The 24,679-nt window shown below is 37.3% G+C and overlaps 1 protein-coding gene across 2 annotated transcripts in view; it reads left to right on the top strand.

Moving 5' to 3' along the window:
- The first annotated feature begins 3,646 nt into the window (after positions 1 to 3,646).
- Positions 3,647 to 24,679, top strand: part of LOC128011424 (macrophage mannose receptor 1-like) — a 139,212-nt gene continuing 118,179 nt past the window's right edge. For both annotated transcript variants that reach the window (XM_052593791.1, XM_052593792.1), the window contains exon 1: positions 3,647 to 4,110. The gene's annotated coding sequence lies outside the window, so the exon portion shown is untranslated. The remainder of the gene's footprint in view (positions 4,111 to 24,679) is intronic.

Here is a 24,679-nt window from a genome sequence, read left to right as displayed (position 1 = left end):
GGTAAGACTTCCATTCTTCCACCAGAGGGGTTGCTCCAACTGCTGTCTGTCCCTTCGAGACCCTAGTCCCACATCGCACTCAATTTTGTTACTGCCCCCTCGCCCTCCCAGGTCAATATGGTTGTTTTGATATGGTTTGGTTCTCGAAGGTGGCTCACTTTATTTCCTTGCCTAAATTGCCTTCTGCCAAGGAGACAGTGGTTATTGATGTAGATCATGTCTTTCGCATTAGCATTTCCCCTCTCGATAGACATGGTATCTGACAGGGGGCCCCAATTTGTATTCAAATTTTGGAGAGAGTTTTGTCTATTACTTGGACCGAGGGTGAGTTTGCCTTCTGGGTTTCACCCTCTGAACAATGGCCAGACTGAGCTTGCCAACCAGAATCTGGAGAGGAATATTTTTCCCAGTCTGGAATCCGAAGTCGCAGTCCCCTCTGCTCACACCTTGGTCCAGGGTGGTTGCCGCACTTGGAGAAGGGCCTGAGAGCTCTTCTCTGGGTTGGAGCATGCACCAAGGCTAAGGCCGATCCCATCTAGCCACCCATCTACATCGTTGGTCAAAAAAGGTGGCTTTCTACCAAGAACATTTCGCTCCGCTCCGTATGTAAAAAACTTGCTTCAAAATGTATTGGCCCTTTCCTGTCACTAAGATCCTTATTCCAGTGGCAGTCTGCCTCAAACTTCTTCAGCATACTGGAGAATTCATTCCATGTTCCATGTTTCCAAATTAAAATCTGTTTTTCATTCCCCACTTAATCTGCCTGTTCCGGTTCCTCCACCGCTGCGTCTCCTAGATGGGGAACCTACCTATTTGGTAAATTGCATTCTGGTCTCGAGGCAGAGGGGACATGGGTTTCAGTACTTGGTGGACTAGGAAGGTCCAGAGGAGAGAAGTTGGGTTCCTGCCATGGACATATTAAATCATTCCTTTATTGATAATTACAATCTACAGGTAAGATCGATGGAGAGCGAAAGGAAGGCACTCTTAGGAGGAGGGGTACTGTCATGGTTCATGGGATCATGATCGCATCTGTGCTTTGTTTTCTGTGACTACGTTTACATGCTGTTAAAATTCGGGTTATGGTCGGGTTAAGGTCACTTTTTGGGTTTCTGAAACATTCGGAATAACCCGTTTACATGCGTGAGCAGAGAGAGTTACTCCTGTATACATGGAATGTGTAATCAGTCGCCAATATCCCGATGTAAGCAGCGACGCACGGTTAGCGTCTGGACGTAATACGCAATATGCATCATTTCCGATTCTTCTTCCTGAATCCAAAGACTCAAAAGACCAAGATTCCTTGCGAATAGAACATGCGCAGAACACACATTTTGATGGGGATATGCCGAAACGCGTTTACAAGACCAAATATTCGGGTTAAAAAAGGGGTACCCCAGGTATAATATCCCGGTTTTTAAAAACCGGGATATGAGCATATCTGGGTTTTTGCCAGTGTTTACATGGCCGTGCGCGACCAGGTTATTGCTAATATCCCGGTTGAACGGGTTATTGGCTGCATGTAAACGTAGTCTATGAGTGTGGTGAGTGGGTGTGGCTGATTATCATCATGAGCAATCAGCTCCAGCTGTGGCTCGTTTGCCATGCTTTATAATGTGCATTACCCCATCTTGTGTTTGTCCTCTCGCTCCTGGTCCTCGGTTCCTCCTGTGTCTGGATCTTCGGGTTTCATACCTTTTCCTGCATGGGGATTCGTTGAGGTGGCTACCCATTTCGTCCCTGCACTACAGCTGCACCTGCACTACAGCGAGCCCTGTTTTTTTTCCCGTTTTATGTTTTGACATTGTCCAATAAACTGTTTGTTTCGCATCCACTCTTGAATCCTGTCTAGTTACTAGTGACAAGGACGTGTCCTGAAAAAATGCCATGTTTTGTCACCCTAAAGAGCAGTTAATGCATGTTGTTCAGCCAGAATCTGTTACAGAAAACAAAAAGAACAAAAACAACCGGATGAATAAATCTACAGAAGAGTAAAGGTTGTCGTCATTATTGTCCAATGGTGACATATCAGCCAACATTTTTCTAATCATATCTGTAGTGTCTTGCCTTTAACTGAGAAATCACATATAGGCTAACCAAACAACTAAACACAAATAATCACCTCAGCACAACTAACTAACCAATAAATGCAACTAAACACCCGAACCACTAAGATAATGAGGCCATGTCTTTGTAATCCCTTCTGTTACACAATAATATTTAATCTATTATTTCCTCATAAAAAACGATAATACATAACATAGTGTAATATATGAACACACTGTTCAGTGAGGAATAAAATAAACTCACCTTTTTGTTAATGATGTTCTGAAGACTGCTTCAGTCACAGCACGATCCAAACGCTCCAGTGACAGAAGTCAGAAGATATAGTTTCATTTCAACTATATGATGAATATTACATTAAGTTACCTGTTTTCTATTCAAATAGAGGAGTGTGAAGGAATTCTATGAATTCTGTGAGTCTGACAGGAGCCCTTTCATGTTAATACAGAATCATTGACATCCACTACAATCATCGCAGAAAAATGATGCAGACTTCAAATGTTGTATATAATGTTAAAGCAGATGTGAAGACTTTCACTCGAGTGTGTGTGTGTGTGTATGTGTGTGTGTGATTGATAAGAGCTCTGCCAGTCACACCCAACTTAAACTGTTCCTTAGTATATTTATCTTGTTTTCCATCAAGACAAAAATATTTCTTAAGTGGAAATTTTGTGAACATGGTAGACTTTTTTATCTGGAAGCAAGGGGCAAGGGGGAAGTTAAAAACGTCTTAATGCTGGATTTGTTTCAGCTTTTGTCTTCTCCAGATGTTAACTGATGGACTGGAGTGCTGTGGATTATTGTGATGTTTTTATCAGCAGTTTGGACTCTCATTCTGACAGCACCCATTCACTGATGCACTGATGCAATGCTACATTTCTCCAAATCTAATGAAGAAACAAACTCATCAAGATCTATGGTGAGCTATTCCTTTGAGTTTATATTGCAAACAAAAAAAATTGTTTTTGTTGTTGTTTTAATCATACCGACCATAAATGATGGCAATGTACTGTATTTGAAGGTGACATGATATAAATTACTGTCCCATATTTGCATGTTTGACGCACTGCAACCAAATCTGAATCTGAATATTACCATGATAACATAGTTACAAACAATGTGGCAACACAGCAGATAATGTGTATCAATTCAGCTCAAACTCTGCACCACACACATCTTAAATATTACACTTTGGTTGAAGTTTGATTATATACATACACACACACACACACACACACACACACACATATATATATATATATATAAATTATATTGAAGTTTACATTTATTTTATTTCAGTGGCTTGCAACCGAAAAAAAGAAGCAGCTTTTTATGGTTTTAGTTTTAATAGGTGTTTCACTCAACAATAATAAAAAAGACAAAACTCTTGTTTTTTTCAGCTGATTTTGCATTTTACATGGAAGTGCTCCTGTTTTTCTGGTTAGACTGTTGCTGTTTTTTTTTCCAGGAATAACAACGGCACACATTCAAATTCTGTCCTGTATTTGATTATTCATCCCTGAGGGACACTGAGACCTTCATGACTATCAGCTGCGTAAAAATATCAATGACATTATGTAAATTAAAATGGAAAAAATTCAAATAAGATAAACAGAGGAAATGAGTACAGGAATAATACTAGTATTCATTAAACAATTACTCAAAATAGTTAAAAAATATCTTGCATTCTTTCAGACATCAGCATTCTCATTGAAGTATTGAATTCATCTCAGATGTTTCCCTGGAGAAATTAAAAAAAGGATACAAACAAGTCAACAATCCAGTCCAGAGCTGTACAATGAATGTGGAGCTGAAGTACAAATATCTGAAAGCAGGAAACCCTCAGTAAAAGTTCATTTCTCACGATTATTAATTTCTCTATTATAAAAGGAAACAAACCTGAACAAAGAAATAAACAAGTCACAGAAAGGAGTGAAGAAGGGAGGGAAACAAAGATGGGAGGAGCAGAAAGAGAGTGGATCGGTGATATCAGTCTGTTCTGATAAAAGAAGAAACACAAACACACCTGAAACACAACATCTACAGGTAAGAGACTCTGAGTTATAACTTTACATTGATCATAATATGATTGATTTATCAGTGTACATATCACTTTATATTAAACTGGTCGCTGTTTAACTGGTGAATGTGTGGAGTTTCCACATTTTGTCTGTTAATATCTGGGTTTTTATAGAGAAAAACTTTCCCAAGTGTGTCCTAAATTTATTTTTGTACTATATTTATTAAACAAATTATACTCTATTACATGAGCAAAATCTACTTACAACAGCAATGCAATACCAGATCATAACGTCTGTGTGAACTTAACAGCAGAAACATGCAGCATAAAACAATACACTGTAAAAACGGATCATATTTCTTAAAATTAAAACATTACAAAGCATACAGTAAAAATCTGATAACTGTATATGTTACATCTGGGGCGGAAAGAAAGGCAGAAAATCCAATAGGGAGTAAATTACAGAGGTTTATTATACTCAAGCACTCTTGAAATGACAGTTTCACTGGATGAAGCACAGATGAGTGAAGACGGACTCTGGGGCAGGCAGTCAGGCTGAGAATACCACTGCTCAGGACAGCGACACAGGGAAGCAATGGGCGAACCGGCAGGATCCAGAAATCCAAAACGATGAGAGTAGACCAGGAAGCACATGAACAGCCAAAACCCCAAACACACTGAAACGAACTGACAACACGGCTAGGTGAGAGACAGGTTGGACCGGGACAGGCGGGTTAATATGGGAGTGAAAAACAGGTTTCAATTTGGAGACATGGAATGCGGGATGAACCCTCCTGTATGCAGGAGGTAGTTTGAGGTAGACCGTCACCGGACTAATAAATTTGGGAGCCAGTTTATTACTCACGGAATGCAGAGGAATGTTCTTGGATGAAAGCCACACTCTTTGACCCACGACGTATCCGGGAGGCTTAGACCAGTGGCTATCGGCTTGGGCCTTGTTGCGTCTTCCCACCTGGAGCAGAATCTCACAGGCTCTAGTCCATATGTGACAACACCTCTGGACAAAAGGCGTGAGCGGAGGGGACCGTGACCTCAGATTCCAGACTGGGAAAAATTGGTTGCTGATAACCTAGCCTACACTTAAATGGAGATAGGCCAGTAGCCGACACTGGCAACGAGTTATGGGCGTACTAAACAAGAACTTTGCTGACTCCAGGAGGAAGGGTTCTTAGAGACTAAACGTTGCAATACTCTCTCAAGATCCTGGTTGGCCCGCTGGGTTTGGCCATTGCTGTGGGGATGGAAACCCGAGGACAGATTAACCGTAGCCCCCAGTAATTTACAAAATTCCCGCCAAAATTTGGATACAAATTGGGGCCCCCTGTCGGAGACCATGTCCATTGGAAGGCCATGTAAATGAAAGACATGATCTACGTGATCTCAAATTAATCAAAATGGATTTATTGCATTGCGGAACCAAACTCTTCATCTCATAAAGTAGCCTATGTGTGCTATGTGCGTATATGGGCAAAATAAAAGGAGAGAAGCTGAATGGACTCGGCCTGCAATGCAGCAAAAATTGTATTCCTCTGTTTGCCATCTCCTTGGCAGAAGGTAATTTGAGCAAGGGAATGAAATTAACAATTTTTGAGAATCTGACCATCTTGCCCTGGGAGGGCGAAGTAACCCATCTGGGGAGCGATTGGAAGTCTTACCCATGACACAAACCGAACCATCCAAAACAAACTCCCAGATGTTGCGAGCCATACCAGGCCACCAGAACCGTTGCTTAACCAAAAACTTGGTTCTATTAACTCTTGGATGACAAGTTACATTGGAACCATGGCCCCATCATATGACGTTGGACTGAACTCCCTCGAACACAAATAATCGACCCGGTGGAGGTGTTACCCCTTCTAAGGCCATCATGACCTTCGATTCGATCTCCCATCTGAGTGTGGAAATGACTAGTCTCTCAGGAAAAATACACTCGGGAGTAGACGGGCATTCAGAACGGTCAAAAACACATGATAAAGCATCATGTTTGATGTTCTTAGAACCCGGGCGGTACGACAGAAAAATCTAAATGTCCCAAAAAAACAAAAAACAAAAAAAGCCTGCCGAGAGTAGAGTCTTTTAGTCAATCTGATGTATTCCAGAATCTTATGATCGGCCCATACTATAAAATGAACCCCTGACCCTTCTAACCATTGACGCCATTCTTCCATACAAGCTTGACCGCCAACAATTCCCTGTTGCCAATGTTGTAATTGCGTTCAGCTGGTGATAAGCGATGGGAATAAAATGCGCATGGATGCATTTTGTCGTCAGAGGAAGAGAACCACACCTACCCCCACCTCTGACACATCCACCTCCACCACAAACTGACGTGATGGATCAGGGGCCACAAGAATGGGAGCCGAAACGAAGCGGCTTTTCAGTTCGGAAAATGTACACCAGACCACCTGAATGTAATTCTGGAGGAGGTCAACACTTTCAGAGGCGCGGCTAGTTGGCTGAAATTATGAATGAAACTCCTGTAAAATTTGGCGAACCCCAGAAACCTCTGCAGGGCCTTGCGGGAATCTGGGCTTGGCCAATCCACCAAAGCCCTAACCTTGTTGGGGTCCATGCGCACTCCCTCGAATGACACAATGTACCCCAAAAATGGAACTGACTGTGCGTGAAAAACACATTTCTCCGCTTTGACAAAAATAGCCCATTTGCTCGCAACCTCTAGAGCAGTGGTTTTCAACCTGTGGTCCGCGGTGGTATTGCAGGTGGGCCGCCAATTATTTTCTGTTCATTTGCAGTCCATTCTAGGGCTGTGCAATTAAAAGAAAACGTCCTAAAATCACGATTTGAGCATGCGCGATTTCTAAATCGCTTTATAGCACAGTTTTCCGTGGCCCTGACCTCCCGTAGTATGCTATCTGATCCAATCAGAATGCATTGCGCCTAGCGCGAGAACAGAGACTGGGCATATGCCTAACTCCAGGTTCACACACTGTCTGTGATGCGCCTTTTTTCTGAGCCAATGTTGACGGATCAGAGCGTTCTCACTGCGGTAAAAGGCTAGAAATAAAAATGTGCGAAAATAATTCATGTCTAACACATGAGCATAGAGTGAATTTGTTAGTGAACAGGATGCAGTTTAAGTGAGAGGAGACACATTTTAAGTGTGCACACTCTCTCCTCGAAAAGCAGCGTGTTTCTGAGCAAGCACGACTGGTTTTGTGACAGAGCAAAGGAAATCTGCTGCGAACAGAGAGATTCACACTTGTGCATTATTTTAATGTGCTTTCGCGTTATATTTATGCGCTCTCACTGCTGAGCGCATACACATACTGTATACACACTGCAAACACCTGAGGCACCGCTACATATAATGAGCTCTATGAAGAATGCATGACAAAAAAGAAAAAAAAAAAAGTCCCTGTATACAGGATTTTTTTGCCACAAGTCTATACATTTTTTTACAATCTTCACTATAGTGATAATTTTGACTTATGTCTGTTCTAGAGATGTTACAACTTTTTGATAAAGCTCTTATTGGTTTTCTTTTGGAAATAGGTTTAAAATTAATCCTGAATGCAGTTATGACTGTAAAAGCATATCGGTGTGTGTCACAATTGCAAAATTGATCAAAAAAAATTGAGATTTTTTTTTTTTTGTCCATGTTTATTCAATAAATACGGTTTAAAATCTAGCTTCTGAGTACTAAGTTATTAACCTAACAATAGCGGGGTCAGTTAATTTTTTTGAAGTGGGCCGCGCAAACATATGTGTTTGGTTGTGTGGGCCGCGAGTTGAAAAAGGTTGGGAACCACTGCTCTAGAGCACTAGTCTGACGTGCTGAACTTGTTCCTGGAGAGAAGAAAATATCAGTATGTCATAGGGCGGTCACTTTTGTGAAAAAAAACCATTTACTTTTTAAGACATAAGTGTTCATTGAATCGATTGTAAAATCGATTTTCCATGTCTAAAATGTTTCCTTTTTCAATGTCAAATAACGGACAAACCTAAAGAGAGCACTGGAAATGCACAAGTCAGCAATATTTCTTATTTATTGGCATGAAGTTTCGTGCAGAATAACAAACAGCAACAGGAGTGCAACATTCTCAAATTATATGCAGAGGGGACGGCGAATTGAATGAGGCAAATTTGCGTCTCCCACAATTGATTTTCAGACTAAAAGTGACAACCCTAGTATCATCCAGGTAGACAAATGAACTGATCTACCATTTCTATCAACACATTGTTGACTAGTGCTTGGAAGACAGCAGAGCCTTGGCCCTGGTCCACCTTGGGGATGTGTCTGATAAGCCAGGGGTGCCTGAGAACTATGGGGCTAAGGGGAGTATCAGTGAGGAGGAATTCCAATGTTTCAGTGTGGTTACCCACTACGTCAACGTGATGGGATCTGTGGTGTGTGTGATAGAAGGTAATGTCTGACCATAGAGACCATGAACTGCAATGGGTTTGTGGAGTGAAGTGGTGGGGATGTGGAGGTGATGGGCCAGGGAGAAGTCCATGAAATTACACTCCGCTCCGGAATCCACCAGTCCTTAGCAATTGGGAGAACCAGTTGCCCATTGCACTCTTCCCGGAAGGAGAGAATTTTCCCAATTCTGCTCCACCCGACAGTAGCCTCCTCCCTAGTGCCGGGCTTGGTCTTTTAGCGAACAGCGATTGAGGAAATGCCCCGCCGGGCCGCAGTAAAGACATAGTCCCTCAGTTCGTCAACGCTCCCTCTCCTCCTGGGAAAGCAGAGCTCAACCCACCTGCATGGGCTCGGGATCACCTGGAATGAGGAACAGCAAGGATTGTTATTCCACACAGCCATCCCCCAAAGAGCTGCATGCCTCATGAAATGACAATTTCACTGGATGAAGCACAAACAAGTGAAGACGGGATAAGGCAGACAGGCAGGCTGAGAATACCACGCAGGGAAGCAATGGGCAAACCAGTAGGATCCAGAAATCCAAAACGGAGAGAGGAGAGTAGACCAGGAAGCACATGACCAGCCGGAACCCCAAACACACTGAAACTAACTGACATCACGGCTGGGTGAGAGACAGGTTAATATAGCCCCGGTGATGAGTGCAGCAGGTGGCAGTGATCAGAGTGATAGGTAATCAGTAACCACGCCTCCAACAAGACCTCACGCACAGAAAAGGTGAGACAGAGAACTGTGACAGTATATAACTGTAAGAAATTTAATTTTATAGTCCTTGTGTCATTGTTTCATTCATATAGTGGATTTATTATGTGGGTTTCTATTTTTAACTATATCACAATCTGTTTTTAAGGTTGTCAGTGTTTTAAAGATTTTACTGTTTCAGTAGGTTGATATATTAGCATTTTATCAGTTTATATAATAATTTTAGCAAAAAAATTACAGTAAAATGTTTTACTGTAAATGTAACTTAAATCCATAAAACATAAAATATTTCTGCTGTATTTTTTAATGTAAGGTTCTGACAACCGTAGCTGCTTTTACTGTAAGTTTGATGTATTTTCAGTGTATTTTCACACTGAATCGTGACACATCAGCTTCAGGAGCTTCATGTGTGTATTTATAACTGATGTAGAATCTAATAAGCAATGATAAAGCAGAAATGACATGATCTGATGTTCTGGATCTGGTCAGATGTTCAGCGTCTGCATCATTTATTGAGACTGATTTCTGTTTTTCCCTCAGAAATGGAGAGAATCACACTGATGTCTGTTCTGCTCACAGGTGAGTGCTTGACTAGTACTAGTGCTGATAGTTAGTGTTAGTGCTGTCACAACTAAAAGAGATCTCAGCCAACTTTCAAGTTCAAGATGATCCAAAGAATTCAGTTTGGTCACTGAAAATCAAATCTCTGGAAATGCACCACATTCATGTGTTCATCTTTAAAGTGCACTCAGTGTTCTTCCTCTAGAGCTCCACAGTCTCACCAAATCCTACACTGGGTCTCATTCATGAAACATTCGTAAATATACGAGTAGAAATATCTGAGTGATTTGCGCGTGAAGAGAACTTTCCGAAAACTCTTCTCCTGATTCACAAAAACAGATGTGATCGTGAAATGTGTGTGTGTGTGTGTTAATGAATTCCAATCAGTCGTAAATGGGACGCGCGTGCACGCTCACTCTCAATTACCATAAATCCCGCCTATTAAATCCGACTGACAACTATATATGAGCATCATATTATGACACCAAACGAAGGATTTCAACATGTCTTCTCAAAAGCGACTGAAAAAGAAACATTTCTCAGCTGCAGAAATTGTTTTATTATCAGAAGTTCATTCAAAACGCCAAATTTTATTTTCAAGCGTACTAGTGGCGTATCAGGTCCTAGGAAGTTTGGCAGCACGTTACCGATCCTATTACTGGCTCTCATAATAAAAGTTAAAAGAAAAACCGTATTTAATTAATATATATAATATTTTTTTTTTCAAAATGCTGTGTAAATATGTACCCGATTAAGGTGAATTAAAATTCAGCCGTATTAATGAGCAAAACGTTCAGACGTTAAACGCACTATTTACGCGTGGCTGGGAGCAGGTGTAGATCTCTTTCGTACCAACTAACATTTGGAAAATACGAACGTTTTAATGAATCCGAAAATTTACGCCAAAACCACTTTACACGCGATTTACACAAAAATTCGTTCTGCTCGTGTTTCATGAATGAGACCCACTGAATGTACAAAAGCACCATTCAGAGCACTTTATCAAACACATACTGAAACTCTGAGCTCTTGAAATACAGTGTGGATATAATGAGTGAGATCTGTGTGAATGTGTCTCTCCTCAGTCGTGGTCAGTTCGTCTCCGCGTCAGTATCACTTTGTGAATCAGAAGAAGAACTGGACTGAAGCTCAGAGATACTGCAGAGAGAAATACACAGATCTGGTCTCTATCAATGACATGAATGAACAGAATGATATAAATCAGCTCCTACAGAGAGAGAACATCAGGGCTGACCGTGTCTGGATTGGGCTGCAGGACGCATGGGTTTGGTCTCTGAATAACTCTGACTTCTACAGAGGAGATGAGTCTCAGTTTAGGAAGTGGGGACCAGATCAACCAAATGGAGATGGAGACTGTATTTATATGAACAGTGATGGACAATGGCATGATATGAACTGTGCTACCCCAAAACATTTCATCTGCTATAATGGTGAGTTCAGCTGTATGTTTCATATCTGATGAACTTTGCACTATTAATTAACCAAATTGACACTATTATCTTCTTTAAAGCTGCTCTTAGCTGAATTGAATTTGTTTCTGAGTAATTGATGAACTTTGCAAAACTGAAACTTATTTTATTTTAAATGCTACAGAAATTAATGTGACTTGATTATGTGATTAAAACACAGAAATATTATAAAATAACTGATAATTTCAGTTTGGAATAATGATCCACAATTATATTTTTATTTTTGTTCTTGTTAAAAGAGAATATGTATTTAATTCTTTAAATTGATTTCAGACAAATGTCTTTCTCTTTTAAAGGCAGCAGTAAAGGATTCGTCCCTGTACAGGAGCAAAAGAACTGGTTTGATGCTCAGAAACACTGCAGAGAGAAACACACAGATCTGGCCAGTGTGAGGAATGAGACGGAGAATAATCAGATCCAGAACATCATAAACAAGAACCTAACTTCACCTAATCAAGCCTGGATCGGTCTGCACAGATCCTGGAATTGGTCAGACAACAGCAACTTCATATTCAATCTCTGGAAGATTGGTGAACCCAATGAAATAGCTACAAATTACAGAATCTGTGCATCAACTGGTATCAGTGAAGGAGGACGATGGACAGACGAGCGTTGTTCAGTTCAGCATCTCTTTGTGTGTTATGATGGTGAGTAGATCAATCATCTGAGCTGCTGAACATCTACTTGTTAAACTACAGAAACTCTCTCATCATTACAGTGTGACTGCACTATTCCTTTAACCAGCAATTCCCAGAGTTTCTGTCAGTGAAAGTATTTCTTGAAGTCTTTAAATTAATGTTTCAATAATTCGACAAAACATTCATGCATTCATGCTTCTCTGATGTCAGTTAATTATCACACAACAATTAATTAATAATTAAGATAATAATATATATATATATAATATTATATATATATATATATATATATATATATTTTTTTTTTTTGCATTATTGACTGTTTTGCTAATGAATGTTGTTCGGTTGCTTTGATGCAATGTATTTTGTTTAAAGTCCTTATAAATAAAGGTGACTTGACTTGACAAGACATTTAGTTAACAAATAAAATATAAAAAATGAAATGCTGTAAACTTCTGTCCACAAAACAGTTAGAAATTGTGCAAATTGGTAAATGATGTAAACTGAGTTTACACACATTGGGTTCTCAAATGCTCATTTAACTCAGTGTTAATGTGAAGCAGTATTTAATGTGAATGTAGACGCTGAAAGCACTGTTTAAGAAGCTGCTCGTGTGTAAATGAACACAGTGCCATGATTCACTCTGAAACACAACACATCAGACTTTGATTTGATTATCACACTAAAGCTATATCAAGATTTCATATTCATTTTGATTAATCAAGCAGCCTCATTTAAACACACACACACACACACACACATATATATATAATTTCTAATTTGGTCTTATTTGGACGCTGTCCTGGTCGCTCTGATTAGGCTTAAAACCCAATTCTATTTTATACCCCTAAAATATTCCCCTAAGAATTGGGACACCACTACCATGACGTCACCATGGGGGGGGGGGGGGGGGGGGGTCTAATCCTTATACAATTTACAGCTTGCACCAGATTTTGTCCAAATGTAATCTTGGCCTACTTAAAAAAAAAAAAAATCTATCAACACTTTAAAAGTATTTTTAAGATATTTAAAATGTTTGCTGCATTGTTAAAAAAAAACACTTATAAGGTTGCGTTTTGAAAGTAAAAAAATAAAATCGCTTTCTGAAATAATGAAGGCTAAAATGCTTGTAGTCTAAAGCAAAATGTGTAAAAACATTATAAAAACAGTTTGATTTCTCTTCAAATCAAATCTTCTAAAGTTTAGGCTATAAAAACCTCAATCCAAAAACAAATGAATGTTAGCTGAAGCTGACGCCTACCTCTCTCATTCGGCACGAATCCAAATGTTTCCATGTTCCCGACATATCTGGATGCTAAAATGTTATTTAATATAAAGAATATCGAATAATAGTAAATGTATAGTAACGCTGTATATGCGTGCGACAGTCGGACTCCAAATTGCATTCAAAAATTATTTTGAGGTTAATAGCAAATGAAAACTGTTCAGCTTCTGGGAAATTTGTGAAGCTCCGCTAGGCTATTTTAGTTTTAGTAATATTAAGGACAAACCAAAACTAATTAATTTAGACTAAAACGAGACTGAAACCAACTTTGGGTTTTTCATTCGACACAAAATCAAAGTTTCCGTATTCGCCATGTATTTGAATAACAAATGATTATACAAATTAGCCTAATGTTTGTAAACATTTTGTGTCTGCATTATGTCTATTTCTGAATGATTTTTTTTTTCTCTAAAACACTTATATACAAGTTTCTCTCTCTCTCTCTCTCCCTCTCTCTCTCTAGTATATATATATATATATATATATATACCATGCAGGAAAACCTTTTTAAATATTTTGATAATTTACTGAAAATAAATAAATGACTTTTTAAACCGTTTAATTGATTATTAATCGGTCAAAATCACCTGATCTGAGTTTGCTGCACTCAGAAACCAGTGACTGTGAACGAATCAGCAGAGCTTGTACGAGCTTTTGTCATCGTTAAATCTTTCTCAGACGTTTCCATATGTCGAAACTGGTTAGCGCATCTATGGGCCGTTTCATCGAGCCGTTTCATAGTCAACGCGAGAAACGCGAGCAAGCAACGCGAGCGACGCGCTCCCTTTCATAGTCTAAACAGTGAACGCATGCGTCACAGTTGATGTGTGTATTCAATACACCGCTCACGCAACAGGGGGTAGTAGCCCAGCTAACAGGGAACGTTCCCACAACATTCACTAACGTTCTTTAAAAGTTGTGTAAATGTTAGTACAAAACGTTATTGAAATAATGTTTTTGGAACGTTCTTATAACGTTGTTAATGTTCTTGTAAGGTCGCTAGAAAACGTTCTTAGAACAACGTTCTCGGAACGTCTTTAGGACGTTATTTGTACTTGATGAATGTTCTTATAAGGTTGCTAGAAAACGTTCTTAGAACAACGTTCTCGGAACGTCTTTAGGACGTTATTTGTACTTGATGAATGTTCTTATAAGGTTGCTAGAAAACGTTCTTAGGACAACGTTCTTGGAACATCTTTAGGACGTTATCTGTCCTTGATTAATGTTCTTCTAAGGTTGACAGAAAACGTTCTTAGAACAACGTTCTTGGAACGTCTTCAGGACGTTATCTGTCCTTGATGAATGTTCTTCTAAGGTTGACAGAAAACGTTCTTAGAACAGCGTTTTCGGAACGTCTTTAGGACGTTATTTGTACTTGATGAATGTTCTTATGAGGTCGGTAGAAAACGTTCTTAGAACAACGTTCTCGGAACGTCTTTAGGACGTTATCTATACTTGATGAATGTTCTTATAAGGTCACTAGAAAACGTTCTAAGAACAACATTCTTGGAACATCTTTAGGACGTTATCTGTCCTTGATTAATGTTCTTCTAAGGTTGACAGAAAACGTTCTTAGAACAACGTTCTTGGAACGTCTTCAGGACGTTATCTGTCCTTGATGAATGTTCTTCTAAGGTTGACAGAAAACGTTCTTAGAACAGCGTTTTCGGAACGTCTTTAGGACGTTATTTGTACTTGATGAATGTTCTTATGAGGTCGGTAGAAAACGTTCTTAGAACAATGTTCTTGGAACGTCTTTAGGACGTTATCTATACTTGATGAATGTTCTTATAAGGTCACTAGAAAACGTTCTAAGAACAACGTTATTGGAACGTCTTCAGGACGTTCTCTGTCCTTGATGAATGTTCTTCTAAGGTTGACAGAAAACGTTCTTAGAACAGCGTTCTCGGAACGTCTTTAGGACGTTATTTGTACTTGATGAATGTTCTTATAAGGTTGCTAGAAAACGTTCTTAGAACGACGTTCTTGGAACGTCTTTAGGACGTTATCTGTACTTGATGAATGTTCTTCTAAGGTTGACAGAAAACGTTCTTAGAACGACGTTCTCGGAACGTCTTTAGGACATTATTTGTACTTGATGAATGTTCTTCTAAGGTTGACAGAAATCGTTCTTAGAACAACGTTCTCGGAACGTCTTTAGGACATTATTTGTACTTGATGAATGTTCTAATAAGGTCGCTAGAAAACATTCTTAGAACAACGTTCTTGGAACGTCTTTTGGACGTTATTTGTACTTGATGAATGTTCTTATGAGGTCGGTAGAAAACGTTCTTAGAACAACGTTATTGGAACGTCTTTAGGACGTTATTTGTACTTGATGAATGTTCTTATAAGGTTGCTAGAAAACGTTCTTAGAACGACGTTCTTGGAACGTCTTTAGGACGTTATCTGTACTTGATGAATGTTCTTCTAAGGTTGACAGAAAACATTCTTAGAACAACGTTCTCGGAACGTCTTTAGGACGTTATCTGTACTTGATGAATGTTCTTCTAAGGTTGACAGAAAACGTTCTTAGAACAACATTCTCGGAACGTCTTTAGGACATTATTTGTACTTGATGAATGTTCTAATAAGGTCGCTAGAAAACATTCTTAGAACAACGTTCTTGGAACGTCTTTTGGACGTTATTTGTACTTGATGAATGTTCTTATGAGGTCGGTAGAAAACGTTCTTAGAACAACGTTATTGGAACGTCTTTAGGACGTTATCTATACTTGATGAATGTTCTTATAAGGTCACTAGAAAACGTTCTTAGAACAACGTTATTGGAACGTCTTTAGGACGTTATCTATACTTGATGAATGTTCTTATAAGGTCACTAGAAAACGTTCTAAGAACAACGTTCTTGGAACGTCTTCAGGACGTTATCTGTCCTTGATGAATGTTCTTCTAAGGTTGACAGAAAACGTTCTTAGAATAACGTTCTTGGAATGTCTTTTGGACGTTATCTGTATTTGATGAATGTTCTTCTAAGGTTGACAGAAAACATTCTTAGAACAACGTTCTCGGAACGTCGTTATCTGTACTTGATGAATGTTCTTCTAAGGTTGACAGAAAACGTTCTTAGAACAACGTTCTCGGAACGTCTTTAGGACATTATTTGTACTTGATGAATGTTCTAATAAGGTCGCTAGAAAACATTCTTAGAACAACATTCTTGGAACGTCTTTTGGACGTTATCTGTCCTTGATGGATGTTCTTCTAAGGTTGACAGAAAACGTTCTTAGACCAATGTTCCTGGAACGTCTTTAGGACGTTATCTGTCCTTGATGAATGTTCTTATAACGTTGTTAATGTTCTTGTAAGGTTGATAGATAATGTTCTTAGCACAATGATATCTGAACATCTTTAAGACGTTATTTGTACTCAATTAATTTTCTCAATGTTGAGAGAAAACAATTTTAGAACAATATTCTTAGAGCTTTCAATTTTATTAATGTAATTTCTTAATTAATTAATTGCTAAAGTTGATATGGTGTTATCCTAAAATATTATGATAACAGCATGTCCTTATATTTTCAGGTTATTATGAACGTTATCATAATGTTGAGAGAAACTTCTTTCTTATAGGCTACATAAAACATGAATAGAATACAACGGAATACATTAGGATAGAAAAATAAATGTATTTAAATATGAAACTACAACCTTGAGTATGTGGTGGCTAATCGCCTGAATGTAATTTATAATTATTAATTATATATCTTTTTGAATTTATTGAAGCCACTTCGGGGTATTACGTGAATGGCATTCACTGTAAGTGTAAGTGAAATTTGCCAATTGAAGTTAATTAATTTAACTCAAAAATGTAAAAGATTATTTCATCTTAATTTGTGATTTGAACTCAAAAGCTATTTAGGTTAAGCTGAACTCAAGCTAAAAAAATACATATTAATTTATTGAATCTACCATACAATCTATTCTTTTTAAGTATAAATGGCTGACCACAAAATATTTAAAAGAATAATGAACATAATTCGTGTTTTCAAACAGAGTAAAAAAGTAATTATTTTACTCGACAAAATAATATCCGTGTGTTTTTCAAAAACCGCGCGCATTTTTCAGCCAGTCACGTCACGTGCACTCCGCTCATCCACACTGACTGGACCGCGCTCACTCACTCGCTGGATGGGAGCACAGCAGGATTAACGTTATTCGCGAGACACGACGCGGTCATGGTAAAAAATACAGGTACGTTAACGTTAAGCATTTCGAGCTTCTTTAATCTCATTTAAAGCACTCTAAAGTCAACTTCATCTAAAAATTAACAAGCTTAATTATCAAAATGTGTGCAACTCTAGCTAAGGTTAGCACAGGAGCGAGGTGATAACGCACCATTAAGTTATATCAAAGTTATCAACGGTGTTAAGTGTTAAATATGCAGTGTCATACACAACAGTTCGTCATTGGTAAATTAAGAAGTATTTTTGTGGTTTATCACATTAAGACAGCGTAAGACGAGTCCGGCAAAGTGTAACGTTATTTTCAAACTAATGTTACCGTTAGAGACTGTAGAGAGACGCTGATCTCTAACCGTCACTCCCTACACAGATCTGAAGCGAGGTAAAGCGATAACACATTCACTGCATTAAAACACTTTATCCTTTATGTTCAGTATTACTGAATATCTGTTGGTTTCATCTAGAATGTCCCATCTGATGCTGATCAAGTTTATTAAATCCGCCGAATGTTAAACAAAGGGGCTGAAGAGCGTTCATAAAGGCTGTTTAACCTTAGTTAACATTTTAGTTATTTGCTCCTCACGTTGTCTTTTTTAAAATTCATACTAACAAATTGCTGTCATACTTTGAAATCAATGTTTTTAGTGCAAAGGCAGAGAGTGAAGGTGTGGTGGTATTGGCAGCAAGAAGGCTGCAATAATATGGGCCTGAAATGAAGTACTGGTAAGTACTATTCACATTAAACAAATTGATGGGCTTTAGTGTTGTTACCAGATGTAATTTGTCACGTTAAAAACAGTTACTTAAATACATCGTACTTTTGTTTTTATTTTTTGATGATTTGCTATTAATTCAGATGTAATGGTTACCAGAAATGACCAGCAGCACAAATGTTAAGTCTTCTGAAGCAATTCTATACTTTTGTTTTATAAGTTCTATATTTCTAATCCAATTGAATATTAGATTAATCAAATCATTAATACACAGATAAAAAATAACAAACCTCAACTAAAGTCCAACAACAATGACATCATGACATCTAAGAACCAGTCATGTTTGATTCAGATTAGGGCTTGGCGATATGTGAAAAAATCTTGATATTGGCAAATTTTTTATGATATTCAATATATATCTTTATATATTTTATATAATATATATAGATAATATACATTTAATTCCTATAAGTAATTCCACATTGCCATGTTTTAACACATGATTATAAAAATAAGCTGTCCATAAATGTTACTTAATTGTTAGTTAAATTTCTCTAATTTTGTGTTTTGTCTTCAGGAACATTATCAGTCATTCAAGCTATGATATCCTGGCAGATCTACTTCCTGAAAAGAAGACTCACTCAGCAGATCTTTTCAAGACACACTAGGTAGGACACAGTTCAGGACAACTTTATATTTACTTGGCAACATTTTTCTGAAATCAGCAGAAATTACTGAATAGTTGATCTAGGGATGTTCATTTTAACCGGTTAACCGTGAACCAACCGTTAAGGATTTTGACAAAATTAAATTACAAAGTAATTTATACAAATATTTTAAAAGGTTTGCTGCATAGTTAAAATATGCTACTCGTATAATTTTTATTTTATTTTTATTTTTGAGAGAAAAAAAAACACAAGTCACTTATTTCATTCAGAAATAGGCCTAAAGGCTATTTTAGTTCCCCTCACTCCCCAACAAATCATTTCAATTAAATGTATTTATTCAACACAAATTAAAATGTTTCCATATTCACGATGTATTTGAATAAATAATATTTATTATGTACTTAGTTTGCATTCTATTTAGGGATGTGCATTTCAAGAAAAAGTAATAATCGATAATCGCTTTGTATTATTCGATTAGTGGTCAATAATCACCCCCCCCCCTCCCGCGCATGCACCCACACACGCATAAACACACACATAAAAAGAGAGAGAGGGAGAGAGACTATTCAGGCTTTCAGTCTGTATGATAACAAACTGTTGAATATATTAGAGAAAGGTCTATCCTAAACCAAGCCAATTGATGGTTGTATGATTGCTAAAGCATATTAATATAAATCCGAATGATGGCAATTAATAACATAACAGTCCGTCTATTATCAACTGTTCACAAGGTTGTAAGAGCTTATGACATTTCTGTTTTTTAAAATGAGCATGAACATTCATAGCATTTTTAAATGAAGTTTACAGATTAAGATTAGAACAGATTAATTCAGACATGATTATTAGGTTTAAAACACATTACGTGTTAAACAGAATATCATAAAACACGGTACGCATTAAAACATGTTGTGAACAGCCTGAATGAAGGCACTAATTTGAACATTAAATGTAATGTATGTATTTATAACAATAGCATGTCCACAGTTCTAGTTATTGGCAGCACTACCCTCTGATTATGTCTCCCTTTTCCCGCTGGCCTGTAGACTGCGCTTCACGCTCCGGGCCATTGCTCTGTCCATCTCTGTTACCCTGTCAGATTCTGTCCCCTTCCATGAAAAAAGTAGGTAGTACTTATATGGGCCTGACAAACCGAGGGGGAGCTTTTAATTGAAACGAGAACTAATATAGAGCCTTACAAGGCTTGTCTTTTCAGTTCTTTATTAATTTAATTCAGAAATATGATTGGAACATTTTATGTTTGTTTAATTCAAGTTTGTTTGTTTTTTTAAATAGCCTACAAAGCGACTAGCTCAAGACCGTGAGTTTTGATCAGTTTATCCTTCTCAAAAAAAAAAAAAAAAGATTAGCGTCATAATATTTAATTAAGTCAAAACTACGACAATGAAATCATGTTACATTGCATGAGGTAAAATTGAATATATTACACCTGTAATTTAAAAAAAGGATGTGGCACCTGTCGTACTTCACGTTAAAAACGAAAAACAACAATAGGCTTACTGACGATTTTTTAAACTCAAATTGATTTATTTCAAGAGACTCTGGTTTGTATTAAATTGTTCTATTTTTTTTTCAACATGCACTCAAATATTTATTCGTTATTATTTTCATGCTGCAAATATTAAACAGGAAAATATTTGATTCACATGCATGCAGCATGAAAGGAGGCGAATATCTCACTACAGATTCAAGAGCGTAAAAAACATTTATTGTTTGTATTTTATCTTAAAATTGACAGAAGCCTGAGGCTTTGTGTTATAATAAAAAGTAACAAAGCCCAAAGCTTATTGCGATTAAAATAGGGCTGAAACGATTCCTCGAGTAACTCGATTAAAAAAACGATCGAAGCAAATTCATCTGCCTCGAAGCTTCTTTTAATTTATTTTAAAATCTCACGTCAGGTTCTTTCTCAGTTATTTTTTTTTTATGTGACACAACACATTTAAGTCACCCACAAACCGAAAGGAGACACAAGGAGTCAGCAGTGTTTTGATTTGAGGGCGCGGGCAAACGTAAAGAGAACGTCGTGGCGTGTGTCAATTGCAAGATAGAGCTGGCATACCACAACTAGAGCCCTATGATTTCTGCGATGCAGAAAACGTGGAGGGAATCACGGAATCCAGTCATAAAAACAGATTTTACAGTTTAACGCGGAATGGCATGGAATTTGCCAAATTTTGAATGAAATAATCGAAAATAGGTCATTGCACTTACATCAAATCATGATAAGGACTAATATCTGTAAATATTAAGCCGGAACAGTCTATTTAAATATGAATCCTGCATGTTCTGCGTGTCTCTGTTAATGAATGGAGCAGAAGCGCGTCTGGAGCAGAAGCGCGTCTGGAGCAGAAGCGCGCATGACGCTAGCTGTGATTTCAGCGTCTGCTGTCTCACTAAATAAGGACGTGAACACATGAAGAACATCTCAAGAACTGCACTGAAAATCACTTAATGAGCATTTGACCATTTGATTTGATTAAAACTAGCGTCACATCACATACACAGAACTGTAAAGGTATGTCAACCCGTCAAAATAAAAGTCCGGTTTAAGTTATTGCGGGTTAGTACTGAAAAGTTAAGTTTGCTTAATTTTCAATAATTAAAAGATTAATTAAATTAATGTTTTATGTGTTTAATGTGCATCTATTTAAAACCCCAATTGAATAGCACTTAAATGCACTTAATTTAACTTTATATATAACTTTATTGTCATCGTTCACAGTACAAGTACAGACAGAGAAACAATGGGTAGTGATTAAATGTTTATTTTTGATGTATGCATTGCATTCTATGCATTTAAAAAAAAAAAAAAATGTATATAAAAGGAAACTTAGTTGTTCATTTTAAGAGACCCAGGAGTCTTATTTTCTCTTAATTAATATTGCACTTTAATTAAGCAAAAACGCATTTTAACTGATTACTCGATTAATCGATGGAATTTTTGGTAGAATACTCGATTACTTAAATATTCGATAGCTACAGGCCTAGATTAAAACATTACATATTATTTCCAAGCTTACCATAATTAAAAGCTTGCGAATAGTCACATAACGTGTTATGTGAACATAAAAACATAACATGTTCATATGTAAAAATCAACATAACGAGTCAAATTTTTAAATGGTTTAAAAACATTTTATGGTTATCAAACCAGTGGAATATTACATTTTAGTCCTACAACAAATAACAAATCATTTTAATGCAGCTAGCTCGTAATCACGAATTACGTGGGAGACAGGAAGTTTCTCACTCTGCACAGTGGAGTGGAGTGTTCACAGACGCAAATTTTCAGTGTTCGGTACCGATACCAGTGAAAATCCACGGTTATCGGTACCAAAGCAAAACACAAAAATATTCGAATAAAAAAAAAAAAAAAGTGGTTTAAAGTTTTTCTACAATTTATATAATTATGAAAAGTAAACAAGTTTCACCCAAATTTAATTTGTCTTTTAATTTATGAAATGTAAACACATTTTATTTCTGGTAAATAAAGGGGATTTTCTAGTAAAATTAAAACGTGGAAGAAATATTGTGATTTATTTCTTTAAAAAATAAAGTTTTATAAATTATTTCAACAGTAGTAGTAGTAGTAGTATCACATACATTTTACTAAATAATAGTAATATTTCTAGCACAATGCCTTTATGTAAAAATTTACTTTTAGTCCTAATGAATGCATATTTGTCATTTTAACTGAACTTAAGACTGGTGGTGATGCTTAAGATATTTTTGGTCATTGATGGTTTCTGTAAAAAAAAAAAGTAATAGATCATATTAATTATTATTAAAAGATAATACTACTACTAATTCTACTATCATACTAATGTATATACAATGCACTATGAATTGATGAGCTGCTGGGTTCATGAATATTAATCACGTTGTCTGCGTTCGGTCAAACTGATTTGCTGAAATCAAAACAGGGGAGGGTACTAGATCAGCGCCAGCCAATGAAATTGCCATTTGCGCATTAGCTCCGCCCACTACCGGAGAAACCGGTATGTCTTCTGCTTGTTCAAAAATGAATATGAATAATTCTAAATTAACTCCATTACAGGAAAAGACAATAAAGAATAGTTTACATATAGCGTGTCGATTCTGCGTGGTAAGACTCTCGCTCTCTCTCTCTTTTGCATGTGTGAGAAACTGAAAAGATCTCTTGATGGAGAGAGAACTCTGAAGCTCAGATGCTGAAATTATGTGCTTCAGTCTATGTAGTAAACAAACCCGCACGTCTCTGCCATTCATTAATACACACAGAGACGCGCAGAACACCGATTCATATTTCAAGCAACATTTGCGTTTTAACATTTACAGATACTGGTCCATATGGAGATTTGATTTGATTCATTTATGCTAACTTTGACAAATTCCATGACTGTCCATATTAAAATGTAAGTTTCATTTTCATGACTGGATTTTGAGATTCCGTCCTCGTTTTCTGCTTTCTGCTAATCTGGAAATCATAGCGCTGAACCGGGTTTGAACGGGACCTTGGGACTACGGGTACTTAAAGAAACCTGGTACCGTCACTTTTAAATTTTTTTAGTACCGACTTGGTACCGAAGTACCGGGTCTTTTGAGAACACTAGTGGACTGCATCATTCTGTTAACTTTGTGGTTCATTATTTTGAGTCGTTTGGGATGCGGTGAGACAGAAGACCCTCTCACAACATATTGCTTTATAATTCTATGGCGTTTGCCCCTCTAAAATTGCCCCTTTCAATTAATCATGCTGCACGTGTCAGTAGTTCCCTGGCGCGGTTGCTCACACTTCAGGTGTACAGCACACTAATTAAACTGAACTGCGTTCTGGCCCACTTCTTCCAACCAACCGTGTCCGAGCGCAGCACAGAGCAATCACAGTCACCCGAACTAGGCTATGGGGGTAAGAGATGCTCGGGCACGGTTCACATCCTTAGAAAATAATCGCACAGCCTAATCGATAATCGGTCATTAAATCAACTAATCGAATATTCAAAAATCGTGACCCATCCCTAATTCTAATATCAAATATGTTTAGCATAACATTACGCTGGTACGGTAATAACACTTAACAGCACTGATTTTACTGCATATTTAAACTGAGCAGTGTGGCTGCATTGTCCATGTAGAAAGTTTAACTGTGTCACCCTCATGTTGTTCACACCCATTTAGACAATTATTTTTATTTTTTTATAATCTTTCATCATTTTTGTCTTTCCATTGAAAGTCTAGGCAGTAGACTTATTATTTCATAGGAATTTTGTAATAACACAGTTTGTAACATCAGCTAATCTGTTTACTTTACAGATGGAGCGCGGAGAGACCGGACAGTTCCCACAGTGCTAGTTTTTCAGCACGCACACCCCAAACACAAATTCATATAGAAGTTTTCAATAATAAAAAGTTCATATGATAGTTTATATTTAGCTATGAAGCAATAGTTTATTGTCATAAATATTAAACTAAATATTAAAGTCCTTCTGTAGTGAAAATCAAGTTTTTATGCTGTTTTTTTTTGTCTTTGTGGCATTAAATATTGCTACATCACAATCCAATTACCAATCACATCTAAGAATAATTTCCTATAGCATGCCAATACCAGCGCACAAGCACAAAGACAAATTATAGCAAAAAAATTAGATTAAATATTTGACTACAGGGGACTTTCATTTTTTTTTTACAAGATATGAAATTTTCACCAGTCTGTTCAATGTGTTGAAAGTGATTATCTTTAATAATTCAGATACCTGTTGAAATGCACATGTAATTGAATGCTTGCTTGGATCTGGAATGTTGTGTTAATAAATGTTATGCTGAAAGAGAATGTTGCAACAGTGCTAACCTGAAAATAAAATTTTATTAAGCTATACTTTGTAATGTTCAAATTAAAGTTTATACAATGTTTTA

This window comes from Carassius gibelio, chromosome B23 (assembly GCF_023724105.1).
Source record: "Carassius gibelio isolate Cgi1373 ecotype wild population from Czech Republic chromosome B23, carGib1.2-hapl.c, whole genome shotgun sequence".
In the NCBI taxonomy this organism is placed as follows: domain Eukaryota; kingdom Metazoa; phylum Chordata; class Actinopteri; order Cypriniformes; family Cyprinidae; genus Carassius; species Carassius gibelio.
This window is presented reverse-complemented; position numbering and strand designations above follow the sequence as displayed.